This window comes from Grammomys surdaster, unplaced genomic scaffold (assembly GCF_004785775.1).
Source record: "Grammomys surdaster isolate TR1022 unplaced genomic scaffold, NIH_TR_1.0 218, whole genome shotgun sequence".
Classification (NCBI taxonomy): domain Eukaryota; kingdom Metazoa; phylum Chordata; class Mammalia; order Rodentia; family Muridae; genus Grammomys; species Grammomys surdaster.
Genome location: NW_021604663.1, coordinates 180,795 through 195,353, shown reverse-complemented (window position 1 = coordinate 195,353; position 14,559 = coordinate 180,795).

Here is a 14,559-nt window from a genome sequence, read left to right as displayed (position 1 = left end):
TGCCAGGGGCATGATGGAAAGGTTTTCTTCCTGGAATGACCAATCCATTCCCACAAGACTTTAAATCACGCTCACCATCCCTTCTCGCCACTCCTTCGATAATGTATCCTTTCTCGCTTTCTTTTATCCATTAATATTTCTCTCTCCTATTATTTATCATTGGCCGTTGTTTAACTTTGTGAGGCTGTTTATGCCACTTGCATGACAAATGCTGCAGAAAGTAAAGAAGCAAGCTCTACACCATAGATTAAGGAAGCCTTCTTTATAATCTATGATGGACTGTAAGCAAAGACCCTTTCGATAATAAATTAATACAAAATGTGCTTCGTCCTGTGTTGTGGAGACTAGTAACTCATCAATAGTCTCCCTGCACTTAGCTTCAATCAGCATTTCCTACCAAGTTGCTTTACCGTCTGTGATATAATTTCAAAATTTTTTTTTCTTGGCAAGATCATAAAATTCTTCAAGGAAAACGATTTAATATTTTAATCTTAAATATCACATCTAAAGTGGCAGTAAATAAAAGTTAATAGAATTTTTCCTCTCTAATTATATCGGTCATCTCTAGGCAAGCCATTTTGTTTTGTAAATCAAACCGTATCTTTAATTAGGAAAAAGTTGATGTGAAATATTAAACAAAAAGACAGAGTTACACACATTGAATCTCTGAATTCTTATTCTATATAACAAGCAAATGCCAGGGGTTCCTTGCTTTGCAGGTGTTGGCGCTTCTGTGGATAGAAAGAGGTAGCCCAAGCCACTCGCATGCCTCAGGGCTTTGTGTGAGCAGCAATGTGGTTCTGACCTTGGGATCACTCTGCACCTTTTGAAGTATTCACACAAGCTCATGCGCACACACATACACCCAAAGTCTGAAACTGTTCATGAGCACCTTTCTCCCCATGCTGTCAGTATGCCTGGACTTCTGTATTACCCTCTGAGAAAGAGCTGAATAACTGGACCCTGGACCCCTTACATCATAGTCAGGGAAGGTATTAGTCAACCTTTCCAATGTCCTTGACTCTGTTTACAATACCAGGAAGAGGTTCTGTACTAAGTGTTTGTCAATGCAGCTCCACCTTGCTTTTCCCAACTACCCTCAAGGTCATTCCAGAAGACAATGGAAAGCAGTTGATGCATTAGAAGCTATTCTGCCTGTCCAGCCTCAGGTTTTTAACCTCAGTTCACTAGGAACTGGGCCCCAGGTTTGATGATTAACCAACCTTGAGTAGGCTCCTCTCTGGACCAGGACCTGTCTAAGCATGGGACAAACAGAGGTCTCTAGCATTTAGAGTATTTGAAGACTATTCCAAGTGCATGCCAAGAGCAGCCTGTGTTGTGATTCTTTTAGAGCCCCTTCCTAATATTTTAGGATGCATCCTCAAACTCTGAGCCAGCTATTACTGTGCTCACAGCTGCTGTTGGAGGCCTCTTCACATGAGGGCTTTATTTTAAGGGCACTATCTTGATTTTGAAACTTTGCAAGGTTTGGCCTCTTAACCTGTGAGACTTAAATAAAAAGATCAGTTTAGCTGAGTTAAAAGCGAGCAGGACTTAGAGGAAGACTTGTAGTCATGAATATTCAACAGGCACTCTCTGACAAGGCACCAGCAAAAACACCCTCATTAGCCACTCCAAGTGCTGCACCTAGATGTATTTAAGGGCCTTGTTTTCTCTTGCATTTCAAGTACAAAGGCCTAAACCCAGAACTAAGGTAATATTTTTTTTTCCACATAGGCAAAGTGGAAGTCTTTCCCTGGTTCTAAATGTTATTCGTTTCTACATTTAGCAAAGGTTACAAGCAAGAATGTAACCGTGCATGGAAATTGAGCCTCCAGTAGAGCAGAGAGCTAAGAACCAGAGTAGGGGACAGGCACCAGACAAGGAACAGCCCCGAGGCAGAGGCAATAGAGGGGCAGAGCCAGCAGACCAACAAGGAGGACAGAAGGATCAGGATGACCAGGACATGTGACTTGAATAGTACTGATTTTCCCTTTTCATTCTTGTGCATTTCCAAGTTTTCAAAATTAATGCTTTTAATTCTCTTTTTACATTTGAACTTTTTATGACCGTATAAAATAGTGCAGATTGCAAATACAATATGGAGACACCTTAATGAGGGCATTTAAAAGCATTTTCTCCTCCCCCCACACTCCCCCTTTTCTTTCTGGGAGAGACTACAATGCAGGTGTAGAAGCAAGTCCAGCTTATGTGTCCTTAACAATGTGCTGAAAGATCTTTCTAACTCTGGCAGGAGCAGCTTCTTGCAAGCCACACATTGATCTATCTCAGGGCAATCTCCCAGGATGCTTATACTGTATTTTAATCAATATTTAGTTTTAAAATTATGGTGCAAGTAGCTACATGCTTATCTGATGAAATACTTCCCTTTTCAAAATATGCTGTGCTCTGTAACTTCCTGAACGGGATGCAAATGTGCGCAGTGCTGGGCAGCCTGGGGTCTCCTCTCTAACTCCTGCTCCATGGAAAACCCCTCGGGCTGATGCTCATCCACTCTGTACTGAAACATATCTAAACAAATGTGTGGATAGATCTACTCAGTAAAGCCATCCTCACAGGCCTAGATGATGACCACAGAGCGCAACGCAGTCACAGCAATATGATGACAAAGTTTCCTTTAATGATCTATTTGCTTTGAGAATTAAAAAAAAAAGTCAAAACCACACCCATTTTTCACTATCGTTTTCGTGTAACACGTAGAAGGTCTGCTGTGCTTTGTGGCTGCAGAGCGTATTCAGATGCGAATAGCTAATGCCTTATCATAGTTTCTTTGTGCTCATCGAGAAACTGGATATTAAGCAAATTTTATGATTGAATTTATTTTAAATTATATAACTACCACATACATTGTCCTCACAGATGTTCTTCTAAATGCTTCACATATATGCATTTGTCCATTTCTTAAACAGAGTCTATATCTGACACTGTTCCCATTTTATATAGGAGATGAAGGCAGCATAGAGACTGGAGAGGAAAGCTGAGACCATGTCACTATGAACATGCAAAGCCAGGGTAACAACATCAGCATCCAGATTCTCTGGAGGGACAGGGATAGGGACGAAAGGAGAGGCAGTGGCAGTAGCAGAGGCAGAGAGAGGGAGAGATAGATAGATAGATAGATAGATAGATAGATAGATAGATAGATAGATAGAGGATAGATGGCAGAAGATATATATTCATGCATTCATGCATATACACCTACTCACATAAATATGTAGAAATAAAGACAGATATACTTGGAGAGTTGGGAACTACTATCATAGAAGACCCACAGCAGGACATCTGTAGTCTAGGGAACGCAAGGATGTTGGTAGCATGGACCAGAGCTAATTGGATAATTATTGGTCCTAGATCCAAAGATATGAAAACTTGGGAGAACCTCTGCATGAGTTCAAAGATCTAAGAATCAGGACTTCTGGTGTCAAAAGATAGACAGGAGGATAAGAGCTGAAGCCTACAAGGAGACACAAGATGCTTGTCTCTCATGCTCAAGGGAAAATAAAGGATGGGAAGATAGGGAGAAGCACGAAGAGCTGAAGGCCTCCTGGGGATGGTGCTCTCAGGAGCATTCTCTAATAGCATGGACTTTATATATGCTCATAAACAGACAAGTCACTTGACAATGCCGAGTCTCGTGAGAGCAAGTTCCAAGGCTGCATACTAGTCTTTCATACTGGCTAGCTGGATCCTTGCTCAGGTCTTCTGGGGTGGAATCAGGACACATGGAAGTCTCTGGATCCTCTTGCCAGCTTCCTAGTTGGTGGAATTCATTGCCAGTGGAGGCACAGAGAACTCTACTTCTCATTGGCTCTTTGTCTGATATGATTCTCCTCCCCAGGAAGCACCTATCTCTTAATCCCACAGCACACCCCCAGCACATTCATGTTCATTCTTCTGCGGGACCACAAGGCACTTCCACACTGAGCTCTTCTTCCCTGTGTGGGCTGTGGGAACAGTGTTAGCCTCGCCCAGATAATCTTTAAATTGTAAATTCACTTGACTTGGCCATAAGTCCCATCTACCAAAACTCTTAAGTTGTATGTATATATGCCAATGTATGCTTGGCTAAGTTGGAAGCAGAAATACAACGGGCACCAGAGAGCAGTTTCAAGGGTGGTTTTGAGCTTCTCTGATTCCTGCCTCTTCTGGACATTGCACATGAATGTTGCCATCATTGTCCTAGGCCACTCTATTTGAGCATCTGCTACATCTGCTTTCTAATTTCTCTAAATCCCCTTTCTTTAACCCCAGTGCCACTCTTTTATCTGTTTTTCAAATAACACCCTTCCTAAGCAACCAGTATAATACTGGAAGTCCTGTGTCCCAGGAATCCTAGATATGTCTGTTTCCCCAGGACATTTTTTGGTCTTTGTGACACCTAAATACTTGGCATTTGTATGATGTCTTAGGGTTTCATTGCTGTGAAGAGACATCATGACCAAAGCATCTCATACAAAGGTAAACATTTAATTGGGGGTGACTTACTGTTTCAGAGGTTCAGTACATTATCATTATGGTAGGAAACATGGTAGCATACAGGCAGACATGGTGCTTGAGGAGCTGAGAGTTCTACATCTTGAATAGAGATTCTCCTCAGCACTGGGCAGGGCCAGAGCATAGGAGAAACCCTTAAAGCCCACTCCCTCCCCCTAGTGACACACTTCCTCTAACAAGGCTACACCTCCTAATAATTCCATCAAGCACAGTCAAACCACCACAGAAGATAACCTGAGAATATGTGTGGAGATTCCACAAAGATGAGTTTCCTAAACTTCTGTCAAATAAGTAGTTGTTGTCTATAACTATAATTTAGTCTGGTTTGGTCATGATAGACATGAGACTCTGCCTCATCACCTCTAAACTAGCATCATCTTCACGTTTCTAAATATTTTTCTACTGCTATTTAAGCATCTTCCGTAAACCTTAGGACATAGTGGTGCTATAAGACACATAAAGATATCCCACATCCATTGTACTGAAGCCTGATGTGAAACAAGCCTAAAGAGCACAAAAATCATGACGTAGATTAGCTTTTGTTCAACAGCAGACACTAACTACCAACCAGCCACAATAGCCACCTAATTTTTAAGATATTAAGTAGATGTTAATCCATGAGTGTACACATTGGGGTTCAAGGAGATGAAAAAAAAACCTCTCTTCTGTTTAGATTTGAACTTGAGTACATCGGCTTTATACCTGGAAATCTTACTGTGATTGTCTGCTCTTGGATTCAGTTTTCTCATCTAAAATGTAATTGCTAATGATCCTACATGCACAGGGATGTCCTAAGTATGAATTGGAGGGTGTCAGTGTGAGAGACATGCAGTAATTGCAAAGCAGCGCTTGTCATATCTGATCTGTCATAGCTTCTCTCTAAAGCACATTTTGCCCAGGGAAAGGGTATGAGATTTCATAAACAGTACAATCTGTGTTAATGAAGATCCGGCGGGAGCAGGAAATCAATATATGACATGCTTTTTTCATTATGATATGATGCTTCTATTTGTGATATTTCATGGTGGACAGTTAGTTCAGGACTTATCAGAGTTGTTGGAAAGGCCCTCTGGGACTGCTCATGCTTAAGTCTCTTCATTAACTGAAGATGAAAGCCTTCCACTGGGATCTAAGCACATCTCAGAAAATCACTCACAAGATTGGGTCACCTCTCCTTTTTATTTTATAATACTTGAGGTTTTTAGTGCAATGGCTAAGAGGAAGATATTTACTCTGTTCATCAAAAGACTTGCTATCACACTAGCTCAACATTGCCTCAAACAAACAAACCCTTAATTTCTTACAGTCTGAGCATCATTAGATACTCTACATGCCATTGAGAGTTTTTGAGTTACCCTGATAAAAAATAAGCTGTTCCATAGAAGAGTTTCCCTATGCATATTCTGTCATAGCTAAAATGTCACTAACCATGTGCTCACCCAGCCATCTTGTTAGTGGGTTTTATTTCTCCTTTACCTCATCTGCAAAGCTAAACACAAAACATGCATATTTCATTTTCTTAGTAGTCCTCAAGTCCAGTTAATCTTCAAGTCCATATCGTCACTCTCTTGAATCAGGGTCTCATTAATTCCCGAGGCTACCAAAAGGACTACGTTATTGATTGGCATGCCTTGAGCTTGACCCCTACATTCAACTTCCAATTGCTTCTAGTGAGTGCTGTTGGAGGGATTCTTCTGAAATACAGATGAGCACAGCACTCCACTGATAGGGCACTTCTATACCCTCAGCAGACTCCCCCCGGCATATACAGAAGACTTGTTCAACCGTGCCTTGAACTGATGGCCATAGATGGAGTACATTTCAGCTGTGTGAGTGTTCAAGGCTCAATTTAGTCATAGAAATGCATCTATGTCTTCCAGAAATTCAAAGAAAACTCAAGGGTGAAGACCTAGGCTTGTTAGTGCTTGTCTGTGTGGAGAAATCACAGCTGCTTCAATAAAGGAGAAGGATAAAGATGCTACGATTGTCTCCGTTAAGAACAAAAGCAACACCCTCTAATAGGCAGCAAAACATTCACTACTTGATTCTGAGATACCATATTATAAACTTGTGGGTTTATGTTTTATATGTAATATGCGATTTACATATGTATCAACTCACTTGACTACTCCCTAGTAAGCTATTGCATACTCAGAAATATCTCATGACCTGTCTAGGAGCTCATTATGAGGAACTGATAGAATCTAGACTTGCTTCCTGAGGGGAGGAAATGTTAGAACTCAGTAGACTGATGTTGTTTTTGTGAGTGCTATAGATGTTGGCCTTTCCACTAGCTGTCCACTCAGAGAATTAACTCCATTCCTGGCAACGTGTTTGTATGATACCAAGGTGAGTGTGGCCCTGCTCTCCTGGACTTAATTGGAGAATAAAATGTGGACAACTAAAAACAAAACAACAACTGTTGCATGTCATAATCAAAGTTTGGACAGAGACCTCACAGTCTAGGTGGAAGTGGTGTTTATGATGGAAAGAACAGCAGAGAGGAGGGAAGAAAAATGCTTGTAATATGACGAAGACTTGACAATGTCCTTCTTCTCTTACATTTGTTATTCAGTTAACAAATGCGAGCATACTGAAGCTGTTGTTCCAGGTGCTGGCAAACCGAAATAAAAATGATTGTTGATATAAATATACTCTTAAAGCATTTAGATGCTACCACGTAGAAGAGAGTAAAATGTCAGGGGAATAATAATTGCTGAATAATTATAAGAACTAAAATAAAATAACTGAAAATAGAGATGAGAGCTGTGGAAAGCACATTCAGTTGTAGAAGTATACCAAAACCTCTCTGAGGATACAGCTTTTCACCAAATACTCTATATTAGTTTTCCATTGCTGTGATAGTGTGTGATCTTACCTGTTTTTCTCTAAGACAAGATAGATTGATTATCTGAATGCTCTAAAAGTCTGAATTTCCAAATGAGTTTCATTAGGCTAAAAGCTCAATGTCCCAGAGGGACATTATGCCTTCACCCTGCCCAGCTTCCATGGACAGCCTGCCTTATATCCCTTCTTTTATCTATATGTAGAATTTGAATTTTACCAAGTTGAACTCAAGGTAGTAGATGGTAGCTTAGTTTGTTGTTAGGATAACTCACACATATTGTGTCAACTGACTATCAAAGTGCTTCTCTGTATGTTCAATTGTTAATTGCTATTCCTGTGGCTCCTGGATAAGACTATATATAAATATTTGGTACTTCTTCACCTGCCTACCCCCAAAAAGGCAAGCTGCCATGGTGAAGGTCACATAGCCCTCAATGCCAACTGGATGAATAAGGAGTGCAGCTTTTTGCATTGTAAAGAGCTGGTGGCTAGAGCTATGGCAGAAGGACCTAGAGAAGGACAAAGGCAGAAGACAGAAGGGAGACAAAAGGAAACAGGAAGGTAGAGCAGAAAGCAAGCCATGCAGTGAGACAAAATGGTGGAGAAGTTGGGTTAAGTTAGGGGCTAGCTGGATGACTGGCGTAGCAAACAGGCCAACAGCCTTACACTATATAGATGTGTCTGTCTTTATTATTAAACCACAAGCAGGATCCCTAAAGTCCTGCAGTAGTTTGTGGTTATCTGTGGGTAAAGGGGTGAGGGAAGTAGCAGCTGGAGTTTGTTCATCAAAGGTACAAATTTTCTCATAAACAGGCAGAGTGCTTGGAGCTTATGGCATAGCAAGTAACTACAGTCAATAACAGCATTGTATACTTCAAAATAAGCAAGAAAGTGCTTTTCAAAAGTCTCCCTAAAAATTATAGGTTATCAAGATGATGGATATGTTAATTAGTTTGATTTAATCATTCCATATTGCACACATATATCAAAACATCATGGCATCCTATAATGTATGTTATTTATGATGTGTCAAAAATAACGTAGGCATCTCTGCATCCAGAGGAGATTGGTTCTCAGAGCCTCTCTGGGTACCTACATCTGTAGGTACCACAGCTTGGCTATGAAATTCAACAGCATTTGCATACAGTATTGCATATTAACTTCTCGGGTGACATGATTTTTTGTAAGTGCTGTGGAGTATCTGTCATATTGAGTGCACAGACTCACAGGGCTATGTAGGGTTCAGGCACGATATTTTTGAAATGCTTTTTACTTGTGGGTGGTTAAATCCATGGATGTGGAACCCATAGTGTGAAGGGGGAACTGTATAAACAAAAATAACTATATAAGAAAAATATTTGTACTGAAAACAAGACCATAATGTTGAGAGCTGTCTCTACACGTCTGGGATTCTATAAGGAGATCCAGGTTGGAAACAAAACCTCGACTGGAGTACAGAACCAAGGGATTAGATAAGATCGTCCAGTCAGGATAGTGAAGAAACTGATGCTTCACAAAATCCACATAACTGGGGAGGGACAGAAGAAGGACCAGGAAAAGCAACCATGCAGGAAGAGTGAGGGACTCTGGCATCCCAAAAGCCAAATGAAGAAGTGAAGGCAGATAATGACGTGCATTGGGTTACAAATGCATATCGGTTGACGGGATGCTGTGAGGATGCTGAGAACAGCAGGGCCAGGGTGAATTTGGATACCCAACTATTTCAAAAAGTCTAACTCCAAATAACAGTTACAATTCAAACAAACAAATAAAACAGGATCCAAGAGAGGTTTAGAGAGTTGTCTTTTTATATATATTAATGTGCAAGAGATGGAGAATACAAAGACTCAGGGCAGCTGATCACACAGGAAGGGCCGACAAGGGCAGTGGAAATGATACCCTTGAACAGACAATAGGACCTGACTTAAGGTGCCCTACCCACATCCAGGAGTATAGTGGGTGCTCAGTGAGAAGAAAGTGAGTGAGTAAGCAAAACTCAGGGCATCTGGATCTTGGGAATTTGTAGGAGACCTTTCTTACCACCACCCCCCCCCCACAACCCCCCACACACACACACATATGAGGAAGCAAACCCATTAGCTGATAGTGAGCACAATTTGATAATGTTAAGAAAATATGAGGGGTTCATCTGGGAGGATGGGGAACCTATGACCCCAGAAATGGTGTGCGAATAGTTGGATGAATTGTCTAGTTTAGTCATATTTTATTGATTTAAGGTGAAGACAGTGAGCCTGGTGGGCGCCCTCCTCGGGTAGGTTGCCTACTGCCATAGGCACAGGTTAGCAAGACGTATGATCAGGCTTTGATGGGCCAGGCTGCACAGACTTATAGTTGAAGGTCACTGGTATTTTACTTTGCTCTGTCTGCACTAAAAACTGAAAAGTTTCAGGTCCTTTGTTGTCACACTATTAGAATGGTTTGAGATTACATATATATATGTATATGTATATGTGTATATATACACACATACATACATATTGACTTTTCAAAGATAGAACAGCTGGTTTCAAAAGAGCTTGATGCATTTTTGCCAAACACTTACTAATTTTTAGAACCATATCTCACAGAGGCTACAGGGTTGATGGGCTTTGCCAAAACTAGTGGGTAACTGACAGGATGATGGACTCTGATCAGGAAGCAATGGTAAGACGAGAATCCATTGTCTGAAATTTTATAACCTCACAGATAGATAAGACACAAAGCAACATAACAGATTTACCAATAAGAAAGCATACAAACAAGCTCACTCTAGGAGGTTGTCTAAGATCTTATCAAAGCAAGGTGCTTGGCTAAGTTAAGAATCCATCATAAAAATAGAGGGGGGATTGTTGATAGGATTGAAAGCAGTAGGAATCAAAGCATGTTCTCTTACACATAACCTAGCTTCATCCAATTACACTCTCTTTTCTTCTTCTTCTTCTTCTTCTTCTTCTTCTTCTTCTTCTTCTTCTTCTTCTCCTCCTCCTCCTCCTCCTCCTCCTCTTTCCTTCCCCTCTCCTCTTCTTCTTTTCTTCTCCTCCTCCTCCTCCTCCTCCTCCTCCTCCTCCTCCTCCTCCTCCTTCTCCTTCCCTCCCTTACCCTCCCACTCTGCTGTTTTGTTTTTCCAGACAGGGTTACTCTGTGTAACCCTAGCTATCCTAGAACTTGCTCTGAACTCACAGAAATCCACCTGCCTCTGTTTCCCAAATACTGGGATTAAAGGTGCGTACCACGCCCACATTGTAATTATCCTTAAGGCAGTAAGACAGTAGTTCAAATCTTGCTATTATATCATCTTCCAAATAATGATCTACTTATTTATAGGGTATTGTACAGCTAGGAGATGACTCATTGAGTGAAATACTTGACACACATAGGAGGACTCACTCCAATCTCCACAATCCATATAAAAGCCACATGTGGTAGCATGTGTCTGTAATGTCAGAATTCCTACAGTAAAACGGATGGCGGAGACAGGAGACTCTGAATCATGGTCCTGCCAGCTCAAAATGAACAGTGCAGCATGAAACAACATAACCTTGAGACCCTGTCTCAAGCAAGGTAGGAGACAAAGACTGAATATAGTGTCACATGACAACTATATTCCAAATTGATCTGTGTACAAATATAGACATCTATCTACACAAAATAAACAAATAATCAAATGAAGCTTATAATGCATCTTTACAGGAAGTAGCATGTTTTTCATAAGAACTCTTCACTTTGGTGGCTGGAGAAATGGCTCAGTACTTAACAGCACTTCTTGTTCTTGTGGGGGACCTGGGTTGACAACCCTCATGTCATGCATAACATTCATATGAGCAAGAGATAAATAAATAATAAAGAAGAAACATTCATTCTCTTTGAATGGAGACTTGGGTCAGTTATTTGTAGGTATACATTACTTTGGCAGAATGGTATCATGTCATTTTTGGGAGAAATACTCTGAAGTATTATGGAGTCAGCCTGAAGATGGACTTTTAAAGATGGACATGTAAAACCTTGGGCAGTTTCTCCATACTGGCCCTGCTCTACCCAAAGAGAGGTGTGTGTGTGTGTGTGTGTGTGTGTGTGTGTGTGTGTGTGTGTATCAGGTGTCTCCTGTTCAGCATCTCTGCTTCCTTCTTCAGACAGCCTTAGGCTGTAGCTTTCCACATGCTTGCTACAGCAAACTGTCCTTTCCAAGAACCTAAGTATCTAATGCAAATTTTAAACTGTAAGTAAAATTTAAAAGTAGCAGACACACTTATTTCCTATAAATACTGATCAAGCAGTTCGTAAGTAGGACACAAGTAGAGTGAATTCACACACACACACACACACACACACAAATGTTTGATTATAAATGACAGAGCGAAGCTGTCCTTAAGTTTTAACATGTATGTTTTTATTATACCTTGTTGTATTAGAGTTGATTCTAGTCGCCTACTAGAATGGTGTCACATTTATTTAAATTCAAATTTAAATCCCCAAAAAAATATTGGGTCTTTGACTAAAATACTCACATTAAAAATTGAGTGTTCCTTCCATAGTGAATTGTGGCACAATGGAGATTCTACATGCCTGTTGGCCTCACAAATATCTCCCTCTAACTTCTTATAGAACATGCATGTCAACTACAGATGCTGCTGTCCCCAGGGAGATGAAATGAGCATCCATACTTGTTTTATTGGCTTATAAACTGTAACAATTTTTTGGCCTGCTTTCAATACTCTGGAAAAGAAAAAAGAAAAAGGTAGCTTCTTTTTAGGACCCTGTGGCATGTGAAAGTTCCTCTGTAATCTTCTACAGGATGTGTGCATGTCAGTGTTTCACATGTGAAGTGAACTCAAACTCAGCTGAGTCCAGAGGAGAACAGGTTGAGTTAAATCAACAAGACAGATTCAAGTGAGAACCATTCTGCAGAACTCAAACTTCCAACGACTTTTCTAGTTTCCTCATAAGATAGAGAGCGTAGCCCTTCATTGTGCTTTAAATGTGTTTGTTGTTTCATGATTGGCTAGCATTCAATGACACAGGCAAGGAACGGGACATTTATCTCTTTGAATAACTTAAGTGGCCATGTCTCCATTGGCAGTAGCTGCCTTCTATGTATGACCTGACAATTCCCCAGAAAGAAGGGCCTCCCAGGTATGGCCCAGGTGAGGCTCAGAGCATGCCCCCAGTAACTAGATCATTACAGAGAGCCCTGTAGAGGGAGTGACATGCCAGAGATGGCGGGCCATGCATCATGCATTCACTGTCGGTAAGGGAGTCTTTTTTTTTTTTCATGAGACTGATTTATCACCAAGAAAAGCAACCTCCTGGGTGATGGAATTTATACCATAATTTTCTACAGCTCCCACAGATACAAGGATCTTGTCACAAAAGTCAGGAGCAAAGGAGAATGCCTGACAAAGGCAGTTGGGAGAACTATGCTCTCTCTCCTCTTGCTTGGGAATGCAGAAAGCATTTGCCTAAGGAGCTCTGGCATAAATTCAAAATACAGCATGTCTGGTAATTTCAATTTTTAACAGCCAACTCCTTAAAGAGAAGCAGGGCTGGACTCAGGAAAGAGAAGGAAGGTAAATTTCAGATGCAAATGACATCTAGCTGTGGCAGTCTGGGGAGAGCATATTAAGATGAATACACCCTTCTGCAGAGGTATTTATAGTGGGTCATTTCAGGCTGCTCTCTGGTCTGGGATAGTTCTCCATGCAGACCCTGGGAGTGATGAGGACACTGTCTGAGTGTCAGTAAAGGGTGTCTAGTGTTGTCTTTTCAGAATTCACATCGTTAAGACTAGTTTTATTGTTCACACAAAAACTGCAGCTGTTGGCTCAGGGTGCTAGAAGATGCTTGGAGTCAGGGCTAATTAGCCAAATTATGAAGCCTGGGATGACTCACAGCAAGCATGCAAGAAACTGAATAACTCTATGGAGGAAGAGTAGCCATGCCCTCTGCAGGCCAGAGTGTGGCGTGGCTCAGAGCCTTCTCCAGACCTTCCAGCTCCCTGGCTGACTGAATAGTAGGAACTGCCACATAAGATTCAGGAACACAGGAAGCACACTGGGGACCTCCATCAAGGCAAAGCAGGAGGAGGCTGTGTGGAGGAAACCAATCACAGAGCAGGGTATTCAGAAGTCTTATAGGTACTGTCAGCGCATGCTCAGGGAAAGAAAAAAAAACCACCAACAACAAACAAACAAACTAAACAAAAAATACCCCTTATAGAGGAGAGCAGAGTTCTACCCAAATCACAGCAGAAACAGACTCAAGCAAAGAATGGACCTGGTTTGATGTTGAAGTACTTAGTAATGAACAATATAATTTAATGAAATATTGGGCACGTACTATCAACTGAAACCAAAGCAGAAAGACATTTATTGTGAGCCCAGTGAGGAAAGTAACTATTGTTGGTTAAGCAGCAGTCGACTTCCTCTGTCTGGAAGGTTGAAATGGAAATTTTAAGTAAAGGAAGCCACTCTGTCTCTCTACAGTCAGATGTTCAAACAGAAACCAGAACCTGTTGTAACCACCCACACCCTGCGGGATGCTGGAAAAACTAAGAGGTCTCTCCCTTATCCAAACAACCCTAGACTGAGGTGCAGTTCTCAGAGTTACAGGAGAGGGTGTTCTTGGGAGGCACTGAGGCGGTAGAATCATTGCACCAGGTGACGGAATGATGTAAAGACTGAGAAGGAGAAGCCGGAGCTGATGCTGGTGCGTGCTGTCTGCTTTGGGCCCTGCTGTAGAAGGCAGAGCCCCACGACTGCTGTGAGGAGGAACAGATTTGAGAGAGACTACCAGTCAGGATGCCATTTGGGTTTTCGACAGCCTAATTTTAAATTTAGTGCTTTGGGGACTACTGGATGTGGTGGTAGGCATCTGTGAACCCAGCATGGAGGGTACGGAGGCAGGAGGATCACGGCAAGTTTGAGACCAGATTGAACTACATAGAAGACCCGTCTCAAAGAACAAAAGAGACGAAATGAAACAAGTGGCCGAGCTGTGAGATGGATGGATATGCTTGGTAAGGAGTTGGACATATGGTACAGCGAGCCATTAGATAACAAGATAGAAGAGAAAGTGTGGAATGAGAAAGCCGCTTAGTGGCTTTTCCGCTAAGGATCTGCACCGTTTCGCGTGGATAGATCTGCCTTACCTCCCCCACTTCTCTGGGGAATTGTGTCCTCCACTCCTGATGCCGAGGGAAGG